Source organism: Dendrobates tinctorius, unplaced genomic scaffold (assembly GCF_039654945.1).
Source record: "Dendrobates tinctorius isolate UK_male_01 unplaced genomic scaffold, ASM3965494v1 ptg000019l, whole genome shotgun sequence".
NCBI lineage: Eukaryota > Metazoa > Chordata > Amphibia > Anura > Dendrobatidae > Dendrobates > Dendrobates tinctorius.
Window position 1 is genome coordinate 68,307,501 of NW_027361687.1, and position 14,723 is coordinate 68,322,223.

At 45.7% G+C, this 14,723-nt stretch overlaps 1 protein-coding gene across 1 annotated transcript in view; it reads right to left on the reverse strand.

Moving 5' to 3' along the window:
* Positions 1–1,751, reverse strand: part of NHLH1 (nescient helix-loop-helix 1) — a 158,730-nt gene extending 156,979 nt beyond the window's left edge. Inside the window, exon 1 of the mRNA XM_073567184.1 lies at positions 1,456–1,751. The gene's annotated coding sequence lies outside the window, so the exon portion shown is untranslated. The remainder of the gene's footprint in view (positions 1–1,455) is intronic.
* Positions 1,752–14,723: the final 12,972 nt, after the last annotated feature.

A 14,723-nucleotide genomic window follows, 5' to 3' on the forward strand; every position in this document is an offset into this window, starting at 1 on the left:
ATTTCTGTTTTTGCCTGCTACGGTGACTCAATCATAACACCTGACCTTTCCTAACGATGATAGTGAACAAGTCATAACCCTAACAGGCGAATTAAGATCTGAAACATTGGTCAAAGTTATTTGAGCATGCACATATCCAAGGGTGCTCAAACGTTTGCATTATCCTATTTTTCTTCTTGTAATTTTTAAAATGTAAACAATTACAATATAGTTTTTCCTTTTGCCTAAATACAATTAAAATCTGTCATCTATAACTTTAGGCCTTTTAGAGATCATTTCATCGTCAACTTGCCCATCTGTTCATAATAATAATAATTTCGACCAGGGGTGCCCAAACTTTTACATGCCACTGTAGGTCTGCCATGTAGGATTCATACAATAGTGCTATGTAGTGTTTACAGTATATATATACTCTTACATGAGACTGTGGTACAGTACTTGCATATTGACATACAGTGCTGCATAAACTACCTACATAATACAGCCATTTAGTGCTATGCAAAACAGCTTACAGATAATATCTATTGCTGCATAATACTGCTATATCGTGTCTATATAATACTGCTATACAGTGCCTACATAATACTGCTATACCGTGTCTACATAATATGGCCATACAGGGTTACATACCGTATACTACTTACCTGCTATATAGATAGACATAAAATTTCTTCACAATGTCTACATAGTACGGGTGGCTCAGTGGTTAGCACTGCAGGCTTGCAGCACTGGAGTCCTGGGTTCAAATCCCACCAAGGACAATATCTGCAAGGAGTTTGTATGTTCTCCCCGTGTTTTGTGAGTTTCCTCCGGATACTCTGGTTTCCTCCCACACTCCAAAGACATACTGATAGGGAATTTAGATTGTGAGCCAGATTGGGGACAGTGCCAGTAATGTCTGTAAAGTGCTGTGGAATTAATGGCGCTATACAAATGAGTAAAATAAATAACTGATGCTGCCCTATGGTGCCTACATAACAGTCTCTACATTATACTGCCATTAGTAATACATAACACTAGCATACATGGCTTATATATATTAGTTACGTGTCATATCTACACAGAATTATTACTACTACACAATTTCTCTATAATACTGCCATTTAATACTTTTATATATTTCCACCAGTTTACGCATTAGCTTATCAGTTCTGTCCTGGGTTCTGATTTTTGGGGTAGTCAAGGGGGGTGTTAAAGATGGCATGTCTGTGAGTGAGTGACTACCCTGTTATTTTTGGGAGTTCTCAGTTGAGGCTAATGAGGGAAAAGAGAAGACATTGCTTTGCTTTGGCTAAGAAGGGGTTACGCTCCAGTTCACTACACCTCATTGGCTGTAGCGAGCAGAGGTAGACAGTGCCTACTGCTGCTCCAGCATAATAAAGGTTAAAGCCTTCTGTTCATCCTAACAGAACAGACCAAAGGATTTCCCCCGAGTGTGCCTGTGCAATATGTCACCTCATCTGCTGCCAAGACTTGTCCCCTTGCCTTCAGCGGGCGCTGCGTTTCGGAGCCTTGTCCATGCTGGTACATGATGCGCCTCCTTTGTATCTCGGTGTTGGTCTGGGCATCAGAGCCAGGTGAAGGTATAGCGTCTTTATTAGCACTGGATTATATCCATCCTCAGCCACTGATGGCTCTGAGGGGTCCGAAACATTTCAGACTGTAATTGCCCAAATGTTACACTTGTCACAGATGACAATCGCCCTCCATCTCATGAGAATAGGTCGTAACCAGGCGTATTTTCCTCTAAATACACTTCCCAAGGCAAAGTAACTTGTCCATTGTGTTCAGAGCACAGTCGCGTTTCTCTGGCCCCTCTTGGCTCCACCTCTTGGCAGTTTAAGCCCCACCCCCGCTTATTAGTATAATTAAACAGGGGTGTAATTTTTATGTTAGGCTCTGTCCTACAGCCTATAATTAACAAACAAACGATCATTTGCAACTTTATTTGCCAATTATGTATGGAGATGGCTACTCTTAGCTTGCACCTTTACACACCAATTTTCTGTTTTTAATAATAATAATAATAATAATAATAATAATCTTTATATAGAGCCATCATATTCCGCAGCGCTTTACAGTTTAATAGTTTCAAAACACAAGTCATAAGTAACAACATTAACAATACAATAATTAAAGCAAAATAAGACGACCCTGCTCGTGAGAGCTCACAATCTACAATGAGGTGGGGGAGATACAGAGTACAGGTGTGTGTTTACACACCCACACACACACACGTGCACACTTACACATAAAGTTTGGAAGTGAAGGACAGTCTTTTGATACTTATACATAGGCTCTCTTACTGAACCCCCCCCACCCATCAGCCTGTGGCGGTTTTAATTAGAGCAGGGTCCCACCTACCCCTATAATGTAGGCCTCAGCCTACAAGAGGATTCACATTAGGATAGGTCCCCAGGAAATATAGATTAACAAGGGTGTGATTTTTATTTTAGGCTCTATCCTGTACCTAATTGTATGGTACAGTGGCTTGTTAGTTCCCTATTGTGTGAGCAGGGCACAGAACTTTCTTACCAGTCCCTAATGTGTCCCCAGCCTATTGCCTAGCAGCAATACGCTGGGGACACATTAGGAAGACGATCACTATTTTTTTTTAAAAATCAGGAAGTGCACGTGGGCACCTTAAGCATGCAGCAAGCAGAGGACAAGGAGATCCATGTACATCCAGGGGTGGTGAATACATCGATGTCCCTGCATGTGGGGGATGGGAATCCATGCAGGGATGCAGGCAGTGGTGATACAACGGGGCTGTCACTAGAACAAACACTTTTAGCCAACCAATTAACAAAAAATCTGAGAGGGGATTCTTTACCTTGCCAGAGTAACAATCAATTCCAAAGATCTTCTCTCTCACTCCCTCTAGAGGAACTGCAATACACAAGCAAGCCATTGATGTGACTGGGCTCTATGTAATAATTAATCAAAAATTGTCCAAGACAAAAGTAAAAAAATGGCACTTCTTTCAACATATAAATCTAAACCAGAACGTGTAGGCATTCCAGAGAGAAGAGATCCAAAGATAAAATTATATCCAATTTTATTCCAACACTTTAAAAAAAAACATACAATAAAAAACAGGATGTCTCAAGAGAAAAAGAGACGTCACCACATACTTGATATAAGGAGGACTAAATGTGAAGTATACAATATATATGTGTGACAAAGTACTGTTTATCCTAATACAAAAATATATACCATATTCTTAAAGTGTCCAGTGTTAAAAGTGAGGCAATCAGATCTCATATATCAATAAGTTATTGGTATCATTAATATGCCAAAAATATACCACTTAGACCAAAATTAAACAAAAAGTTAATTATTCAAGGCACCACTTATCAAGGCTCCAGAAATAGCCAGAAAGTAAAATGATCTGTGCCTATATCAGAAAAGAGCATTAGGAAGCCATATCATTCACCAAAAATCACAGATAAATATAGTCCATCTTAAGGTGCTAATAAAAAATTAAACAATATATGAAGGAAACTCAGGCAATTAATAATAGCAGCAATAAAGATCAGTGATCAAGAGCCCACTATCAAGCAGTACAGAGAGATATATACTTTGATTAAAGCGTTGGACAGCAAATTACCTGGCAAATATATGTGGTGGTGTCCCCTCACCCCGACGCGCGTTTCGCCATCTGCTTCTTCCGGCGAAACGCCCTAGGTTTAGATTTATATGTAATAATTAGTTCGCCCTGCAGAGAAATTAAATACCTACCAGAAGGTTTTCCGATCACTGGAAGTTGTAGCAGGGGGTAATATATGAGCACTGATCAAAGGATTATCCAAAGCAGAAAACCCTTTTAAAAATTAAACAGAGGGTTGCCACAGCTCCTCCCCATTACCTTAGCACCACCCCTATTACCACATATGCACTTAAATAGTTAGTCCACTTTTCTTTTTTTTAATGACCTCTGGTATTGGACCTCTCAGAAGACCATTATTTTATAATTTTCCCAAACAGATTTTAATTGCAGCTATTGTAACTACTGAAACTGATTTCCCCCATTTAGTGCACACAGCTACCTGTGCTTGTCCTTTCATTTTCATAGGCTTGTTGCCAACATTTTGGAGATTTAATCTGCAATAAGAAGGCGTCCAGGTGTCTCGCTAGGTTCCGTTTTGGAAAGCCAGCGGCGGTCACTGCTGCTGTGTCAAGTGGAGCGATAGAAATGAATTCCGTGCTCCAGGAATCCTTCTAGCAGATAATTTTTCCCTAACTAATACAAGATTATTTTTTTTTAGAGTTACAACTATCCGTAATCAGCTTTCCCAGGCTCCTGAATGGCAAATGTCCCTGCTCCTATTATCTGTAAATGTACAGATCTTATCTCAAAAAAACATGAAAATCATTGAGCAAACAATGGAAAGTTCTACGTAACTTCAGACAGCACAGAGGGCTGGGACAAGTAGCTGGGTCATGGGCAGACAACAAGGATGACGAGGAGTCTCCGGGACACCACTGAGGCCCTGGCATCAATCTCCATCAGTCTGGCGCTGTCCATAGTTCTTAAACGACCAATCTGTCATTTTCTCTGGTCGTATTACTGCAAACAGCATGAGCCACGGAAGAAGGGAGCTCAGCAGGGAAGGGGTTAAAGGAAAGAGGATGTAAAGACTTCAGTGTCTGGGTGTGGAGAGTTATCTATCTACCTATCTATTATATCTCTATAATTCTATCTATTATCTCTATCTATCTATCTATCTATCTATCTATTATCTATCTATTATCTATCGAGCTATCTATCTATCTATTATATATCTATATATACCACTTATAAAATGTGTTCAAAGTGCTGCCCATTGTGTTGGATTGTCAATGCAACCCTCTTCTCCCACTCTTTACACACTGATAGCAACTGATTATCCTCCATCTCATGGTCCAGTGCCAATATACACATACATATCCTCTGTTAGGGCCTGCGGAACACACCAAATAATATAAAAGGAGATATGAGGTGCGTTCGCAGCCCGGGGTCCACCGTGCAGAGATGGAACCTGCTGCTGAGTAATGGCGGAACTAGATGGTGGATGAACACTTGCTCACATGTGGGTTAACTTCACCCAATGTGAATGGAAGCAAACTCTGTTGCTCCACAGAGCCGCTTAAACAAATGCCGGAGCCTGTTGAACTCACAGAGTTCGGCTGGGTGAGCGCTAATTAGGTCACAGAACTCTGTCCCAGAGGCACAGGACTAGAGTTCCTCTAGACCATCAGCGCTTGACACTGTGGCTGCGGTGCCAGCAAAAGGACAGAATATATACAATCGCGCCAAGTGCGCACAGTACCCCTTCGGCGGACGCCACTAACCACCCAGGGTGTGGAGGAAAGCGCTAGAGTTGTGCATGGCGTCGCACTGGCGGTTACTGCTACCTGGTGCGGTACGACAGTGCCCTGAGCAGGGAGGCACAATCGGACGCTAGAAAGTGCAGAGGACTGGGATGCTCTGTGGCGTATAGCCTAGCCACTGACAGGCGCTGATGCTAACTTCCTAGCCCTAACAACAGACACAGCCAAGGGTAGGGGTTTCATAATGAGTCAGTCGCAGTATCAAGCATCTGTCATCATACACCATAAGCCACAAGAGTCTATAATAGCGCATGGCCGTGCAGCCATGTGACTCTTTTATAGCAGCGTCCTTCTGGGACCTTCCCAGTGGACAAATCAGAGCAGGAACGGGACCTGCGCATGTGACCCCCGACCTCCAATGAGAGGTCTTCCCACGGGCATGTTCAGTAGGCAAAATACAAGACTTAGCCCTTGGAGCGTCTGCTTGCTGCTGACTCAAACATGGTGTTACAGTAGAGCCTGAAGGAGCAACCAGACGCCTAGCATCAGCCTGGGCAAGACGCCTGTACTGACGTCTCTGCTGAGCAGGAATCTCTGCAGCCGCAGAGGAATGGGAGACCGCAGAGGACATGGCTTGAGATTCCCCCTACGCCTAACATCCTCCATCCCATAGTCCCACGCCCATATACCCATCATACACATCCTCTATCCCTTAGTCCAGTACCCATATACCCATCATACATATCCTCCATCCCATAGTCCCGTGCCCATATACCTAACATACATATCCGCCATCCCATAGTCCCATGCCCATAAACCCATTATACATATCCTATACCCCATAGTCCACTACGCATATAACCATCACACATCCTCCATCCCATAGTCCTGTGCCCATATATCCATCATACATATCCTCCATCCCATAGTCCCATTCCATGGTGACTGTGATGGCATAATAGGTTGCAACCATTCTGACATCATCGTCCTATTATAACATCATCATCGTCGCCATGGCAACCATTGTGACATCATTGTCACCATGGCAACCTATTATGACATCGTCGCCATGGCAACCATTATGACATCATTGTTGCTATGGCAACCTATTATGACATCATAGTCACCACCATCACCATGGCAACCTATTATGACAACATCGTCGCCGTGGCAACCATTATGACAAGAGATGAGCGACTTTTCCTTTTTTCGGGTCGAGTCGGGTTTCAGGCTTGAGAAAGGTCCGCACCCTTTCTGGACCGAAACGTTGCACTGAATGGGCACATAGCCCGATGGGCTGAATACATTTTCTTCATACTTTTCAAAAGGCATGCTGCTTTCAATTTTTGATGGATATCTATCTATCTTTCTATCTATTATCTATCTATCTATCTATCTATCGAGCTATCTATCGAGCTATCTATCTATTATATATCTATCTATCATCTACATATTATCTATCTATTATCTATCTATTATATATCAGAATGCAACCATTCTGACATCATCGTCCTATTATAACATCATCATCGACCATTATGACATCATTGTCACCATGGCAACCTATTATGACATCGTCGCCATGGCAACCATTATGACATCATTGTTGCTATGGCAACCTATTATGACATCATAGTCACCACCATGACCATGACAACCTATTATGACAACATCGTCGCCATGGCAACCATTATGACAAGAGATGAGCGACTTTTCCTTTTTTCGGGTCGAGTCAGGTTTCATGAAACCCGACTTCCTAAAAAGCCGGGTCGAACGAAATCGGCTGACTATAGGGAAAAGTCGGAGTCCGACTGAAACACGAAACCCAATGCAAGTCAATGGGGAAGCAAAGTTGGCAAGGAGTGGAGGACAGGAAACACACCTACAGTGCCCATTTCAATGCAAAAAACATCAATTCTTATTACTTAAGCTTGTCAACCTTAATTTACTTTATAATAATAGTTACGCATTGAAAACTGGGGGTTATTTGGCTAAAGTTGTGGGGGGGTAGGGCTGGCGCCAGGTTTTCGTGTGCCCTGGGCCAAAGAGTGTCAGTGCGCCCTTTTAACACATACCACAATTCATAATGCTCTGATACGGCACAGAAATATAGGTATAGTACAATGAAAAATACTTCACTTCTTACATCACATGACTGATATCCATTTTAAATTCTACAATAGCTCAAAAACTGGACTGTATATTACTCCATACAGTATTATGGCCACCACATGGTGCGCCATACAGAATAATGAGCCCCATATATTTCTCCATACAGAATAATTGGTCCCATACAGTGGGGAAAAAAGTATTTAGTCAGTCAGCAATAGTGCAAGTTCCACCACTTAAAAAGATGAGAGGCGTCTGTAATTTACATCATAGGTAGACCTCAACTATGGGAGACAAACTGAGAAAAAAAATCCAGAAATTCACATTGTCTGTTTTTTTTTCATTTTCTTTGCATATTATGGTGGAAAATAAGTATTTGGTCAGAAACAAAATTTCATCTCAATACTTTGTGATATATCCTTTGTTGGCAATGACAGAGGTCAAACGTTTTCTGTAAGTCTTCACAAGGTTGCCACACACTGTTGTTGGTATGTTGGCCCATTCCTCCATGCAGATGGGGCCCAGACTAACTAGAAAGGAGAGGAAAGGAAAGGCACTGTCTGCAATCTGCCCAAAACCCTACAAAATAATGTCCAACACTTCTGATAACAAAATTAACCCTGAAGTCACTAGACTTCTCCCACTATATCAGCACTCTGAAATATTCTGAGACAGAGCAAAAAGAGGCCAATCTAATAAGTGACAAAAAGCAAATTGGCAAATACCGATAAATAAGAGTGGAAATTCAGCACAGCCCCCAGCCGGGGCCGGCTGACCACACAAAAAACTGAATAGACCAACAAAATCAAGTGTGAACATTAGCAGAAAAACTTAGCTTTAGATGACTGGAACAGAGCAGAAAACCAAGAGCTGACAAGCCAGAAGGAATCACCAGCAACTGAATAGGGCGTCGGCTGTCTTAAATCCAATCTGAGACTCCTGAGATCCAATCGTCATCCTCATTCTCAGGTGGCAGACCTCCACCGATCAAATCAGCCTCACTACCTCTTGTTACCACCAGAGGGAGTCTGGAAGGAGAACTCACAACTGGTGAACCAGAGAATGAACTCACAACAGTTGGAGTCATTTGGCGATCTACATATATATTTCAAGAGTAACACACAGCCTCTCACAGGCTCAGGATGGATCACACCATAATATAAAAAGAAGATCCGCAAGAATTAATCACACGTGTGCCAATGTTCCAGGTGTCAATGATGCACTTTGAGTGGTGGGTGGAGGATGAATTTCGGGCACAAAGGGTACTGGATCAACAGATACAAGGTATATATAGTCTACTTAAAATACAAAAAAATTTACGTATGTATTTCAGGAGGCAGACACATATGCTCACTAGAGTTGAGCGAAACGGGTCGAAAAAATTCAAAAGTCGCCGACTTTTGGCAAAGTCGGGTTTCATGAAACGAACCCGACCCTAGGATGAGGTCGGCCACGAGGTCGGCGACTTACGCGCCAAAGTCGCGTTTCAAAAGTTTGTTTTGCGCTCTTTTTCAGCCAATCAGGATCCACGGACACTGTGGGCAACGTGATGACATAGGCACGGGTCACCACCATCTTTCAGAAGGGCATGCAAGTGATTGGCTTGCTTTGGTGGGCGTCACAGGGGGTATAAAAGGGCGTGCACGCCGACCGCCATCTTACTTCTGCCGATCTTAGTATAGGGAGAGGTTGCTGCTGATTCTGTAGGGAGAGCGTTAGGCAGGGAAGAAGACAAAAAAACTGCTTCTGCTGCTAGCGATTTGGCCTGCACAACACACAAGTCACTGTGTGTGCAGTGCAAGGGGAGGCTATATAGTGGTGTATCAGTGGTCTTGGTTGTTGGGCTGCCTTTTAAGGCTTCCTGACACGCTGGCTTTGCTCTTTACCCACTGCTCCGCAAACTGCTTTTTTAAAAGCAATCCCATCTCCCTTATCCTCTAGTCACTTTTGTCACAGGCAGCTGTGCCATCGAGCCTGTCACATAGCGCTCAGATATCAGTGGGCCTCACACAATCCACAAGTGTCCAGTGTCCAAAAGTGTGCGCAGAGATTCAAAATCTCCATTATCCTCTCGTCACTTTTGTCACAGGCAGCTGTGCCATCGAGCCTGTCACATAGCGCTCAGATATCAGTGGGCCTCACACAATCAACAAGTGTCCAGTGTCCAAAAGTGTGCGCAGAGATTCAAAATCTCCATTATCCTCTCATCACTTTTGTCACAGGCAGCTGTGCCATCGAGCCTGTCACATAGCGCTCAGATATCAGTGGGCCTCACACAATCCACAAGTGTCCAGTGTCCAAAAGTGTGCGCAGAGATTCAAAATCTCCATTATCCTCTCGTCACTTTTGTCACAGGCAGCTGTGCCATCGAGCCTGTCACATAGCGCTCAGATATCAGTGGGCCTCACACAATCCACAAGTGTCCAGTGTCCAAAAGTGTGCGCAGAGATTCAAAATCTCCATTATCCTCTCGTCACTTTTGTCACAGGCAGCTGTGCCATCGAGCCTGTCACATAGCGCTCAGATATCAGTGGGCCTCACACAATCCACAAGTGTCCAGTGTCCAAAAGTGTGCGCAGAGATTCAAAATCTCCATTATCCTCTCGTCACTTTTGTCACAGGCAGCTGTGCCATCGAGCCTGTCACATAGCGCTCAGATATCAGTGGGCCTCACACAATCCACAAGTGTCCAGTGTCCAAAAGTGTGCGCAGAGATTCAAAATCTCCATTATCCTCTCGTCACTTTTGTCACAGGCAGCTGTGCCATCGAGCCTGTCACATAGCGCTCAGATATCAGTGGGCCTCACACAATCCACAAGTGTCCAGTGTCCAAAAGTGTGCGCAGAGATTCAAAATCTCCCTTATCCTCTCGTCACTTTGGTCACAGCTGTGCCATCGAGCCTGTCACATAGCGCTCAGATATCAGTGGGCCTCACACAATCCAAAAGTGTCCACTGTCCACAAGTGTGTGCAGAAATTCTAAATCTCACCTGTCCTATAGACACCTTGTACCTTGTTTTACATTACTATATAGTTTGTTGGATTTTGTCTATATTTCTACCAAAAATGAGGAAGGCTGGTGGAAGAGGCCGTGGAATTGGGCGGGGGTTGGCAGCTGGTAATGATGGTGTTGGTGGTGGATCTGATGGTAGTGGCAAGAGCAAAATAGGACCGAATGCAGGAGGTGCTGACCCTGCGTCATGTCTGGCTACATAAGGCCTCGAACGCTTAGTTTTCTAGGAGTTGGCAAACCGCTTTTAAAGCCAGAGCATCAGGAAAAAGTTTTGTCTTACATTGCTGACTCAGCGTCCAGCTCTATCGCCTCCTCTTCTTCAGTTGTAAAAAGTAAAAGCACTGAGTCGTCATTGGAGGCTCATGTTCATGAACCACACCTTTCCTTGTGTCCTTCACCCCAACCAAGATTGAAGGATGACGCAGGCCATACTACTGATTACTCCATGGAGCTGTTTTCACATACCATGCCTGGATTATCAAGTGAAATGGTGAATTACCCAGGCCAAGATGAATCTGACATGGAGTGCACTGATGCACAGCCGCTGATGGATGATACTGCTGGTACATTCACTCAGAGCACTACATTGTCCTCGCAGTGTACAGAGCCAGATTCTGACCCTGATGAGACTCAGGTGCCCCTTCCCGCACACTATACCACCATACACGGTGACACAGAGGAAGGTGCACATGACATAGAAGAGGAGGTGATGGATGACCCAGTTGTTGACCCAGATTGGCATCCATTGGGGGAAGAGGGTGCTGCTTCCAATAGCTCAGATGAGGAGCATCCACAGCAGACATCGACATCGCAACAGCTGTTATCTGGCAGGCCCGGAGCACTACAAAGACAGGTTCCAAACATCAAAAGAGTTGCTGGACAGCTTGTCCAGAGGGTCAAAAGATCACAGCGTGCTAGGCCGCAAAATGTCTGCCAAAGTAGGAAGAGTGCAGTGTGGCACTTTTTTGAACAAAATCCTCATGATCAGGCCAAGGTTATCTGTAAGAAGTGTGCAAAGACCTTTAGCCGAGGGAAAAATCTGAAAAATTTGAATACCAGTTGCATGCTTAGACATTTAACCAGCATGCACTTGCAAGCGTGGACACAACACCAAACCTCAAGTGCCACATGTGCAACTGATCACAACGAAGGTAGTCAGCAACGCTACATTGTTTCCCCCACTGTAAGCCCACCGGTTAGCACAGCAGCAAATGTTGAGGTGTCGTTGCAAGACCACAGCAGTCAGGGAATCCCACTGTTATATCAACGAAAGACTGATTCTAGGCCATCAGAAAGAACACCAACTCCATCACCATCATCAACCCTCTCTCAGTCCGCCCTGTCCACCGCTACTTCCACCATATGCAGCTCTCAAGTCCAGCTCACCCTCCCAGACACTATGAGTAGGTCAAGAAAGTACTCAGTCTCTCATCCGCTCACACTGGGTTTGAACGCCCACATTGCCAAACTAATCTCGTTTGAGATGATGCCCTTTCGATTGGTGGAAAGCACAGCTTTCCGCGAACTCATGGCCTATGCAGTACCAGGCTATGACCTACCCAGTCGCCACTTCTTCTCTCACAAAGCCATCCCAGCCCTCCACCATCATGTGAAAGACCGCATTGTCCATGCACTCAAGCAGTCAGTGAGCGGAAAGGTGCACCTCACAACTGATGCATGGTTCAGTCGGCATGGCCAGGGCCGTTACGTGTCCATCACTGCGCACTGGGTTAATGTGGTGGATGCAGGGTCCACAGGGGACAGCGGTGGTGGGACAGTGCTGCCTAGCCCATGGTATAGGAAACAGTTGGCTGTAGGCGTTCGACCCTCCTCCTCCTCCTCCTCCTCCAGAAGCGAAAGCTCGTCCACAGAGCGCAGTCGTACGAGCACTCCATCTGCAGCTGCCACTGTTGCACACGATGTGTCCCCCTATCGAGCAGCTAGTGGAAAGCGTCAGCAGGCTGTGTTGCAGATGATGTGTTTGGGCGACAGACACACCGCCGAGGTGCTGGCCGAGTACTTGAAGCGACAAACTGAGTCATGGCTGGGCAGTGTACATCTTGAGGCAGGCAAGGTAGTTAGTGATAACGGCCGTAATTTTGTGGCAGCCATAGCCCTTTCAAAACTCAGCCACATACCTTGCTTGGCTCACACCTTGAACCTGGTGGTGCAGTGCTTCCTCAAAAATTATCCGGAGTTAACAGCCCTGCTCCACAAGGTGCGAAGACTGTGCGCGCACATCCGCCGGTCGCCTGTACACTCCGTTCGTATGCAGAAGCTGCAGCGATTGCTCCACCTTCCCAACCACCGCCTCATTATCGACATTGCAACAAGGTGGAACTCCACCCTGCACATGGTGGAGCGGCTGTGCGAGCAGAGGCAGGCCATAATGCATTTGTGGGAGGATACACGGCCAGGCACTTTGAGAGCAGACATGGAGTTGACAGGCGTGCAGTGGTCGAAGCTGAAAGACCTTTGTAAAGTCCTTCAGTGTTTTGAGGAATGCACACGGCTGGTAAGCGCAGACGACGCCATCCTAAGCATGAGCATCCCACTTATGCGTCTGCTCATGCAAACTTTGACGCACCTTAAGGAGCAGGCGTCTGCAGCCAATGTTGATGAGGAGGAAGAGGAGGAGGGAATCCTTGATGACATTCAGCCATTGTCTGCTCAGGGACCTCTCCTGGACGAGGTGGAGGAAGAAGAGGAGGAGGAGGAGGATGATGGGGATGATTACTTAGGGGAGGAGGATGCATCTCGTGGGGCAAGTGAAAATGTTGGCGTGGCAAGGTCTGGTACAGAGTTTGTGCGTGACTGTAGGGATGTGGATTTGCCAGAAAGTGCTCCTCCACCCAGCACTCGCAGTGCATCATTGACACCGGGAACATTGGCCCACATGTCAGATTATGCCTTGCGGATCCTAAAAAGGGACCCCCGCATTGCCAAAATGATGAACGATGACGACTACTGGTTGGCCAGCATCCTGGATCCATGCTATAAAGGCAAATTACAAAACATCATGCCACAGGAGAACCTTGACCTAATATTGGCTAATAAACAAGCAACTCTGGTAAATCGGTTGCTTGAGGCATTCCCAGCACACAGCAGCGGTGATGGTTCTCACACGAGCCGTACGGGCCGGGGGCAGCTTGGCAGAGGTGTTCGTGGTGCACACGGCAGAAGTGGCGTTGGAGACAGGGGTTTCATGACAATGTTGTGGACTGATTTTTCAAATACCGCTCACACAACTGGTAATACTGCATCGATGGAAAGTGACAGGAGACAGCAGTTGTCAACTATGGTTACAAACTACTTTTCCTCCCATATCGATGTTCTCCCACACAGGTCATTCCCCTTTGACTATTGGGCCGCTAAACTGGACACCTGGCCTGAATTGGCCCAATATGCTTTACAGGAGCTCGCTTGCCCAGCTGCAAGTGTGCTATCGGAAAGAGTCTTCAGTGCAGCTGGATCAATCCTGACAGAAAAAAGGACCCGTCTGTCAACCCAAAATGTGGATGATCTAACCTTCATTAAAATGAACCACGCATGGGTTTCCAAGGATTTTGTCCCACCTTCCCCTGATGACACATAGGGTGACAGAAAAATGGCTTGCTTTGGTCCACCTCTTCCTGGTACTTCACTTATTTCGCCTTTTGCATCAGCTGAATGTCCAACATCAACATATGCCACTTTCTAAAACTCCCTAACTGTGCTGCCTCCCCCCCCATGGCCGGGGTCAACACCTAGCGCACGACACCGTGCGAGTGCCGTTGCCCTGGACAGGTGGGTAGGCCGACTCTTGGGCGCGGGCACTGGCACAGGGTCCCTCATAGTGCAATCAAGTGTCTCTGACGGTGGTGGTGCACACCCGCCGTCAGACACACCGCTGTACTATGAGGGGCCCAGTGCCAGTACCGACGCCCACGAGTGGGCCCCCCTTGTTTGGGCAGGGCCCCAGCATTTGCAATCTTTACCTCTCCCTGCTCCTCCGCTGTGTAATCTGGGCCGTCAAATCCATACTGGGCCTAACACCGTCTGAGCCTGCCTCCTGAGACATATATTTTGAATGTGTACGCTATCCATACATGTTATCCAGGGATACGGTACCCTTTCTAACCTTTGTGCAATCACGTGCAATCCATACTGGGCCTAACACCGTCTGAGCCTGCCTCCTGAGACATATATTTTGAATGTGTACGCTATCCATACATGTTATCCAGGGATACGGTACCCTTTCTAACCTTTGTGCAATCACGTGCAATCCATACTGGGCCTAACACCGTCT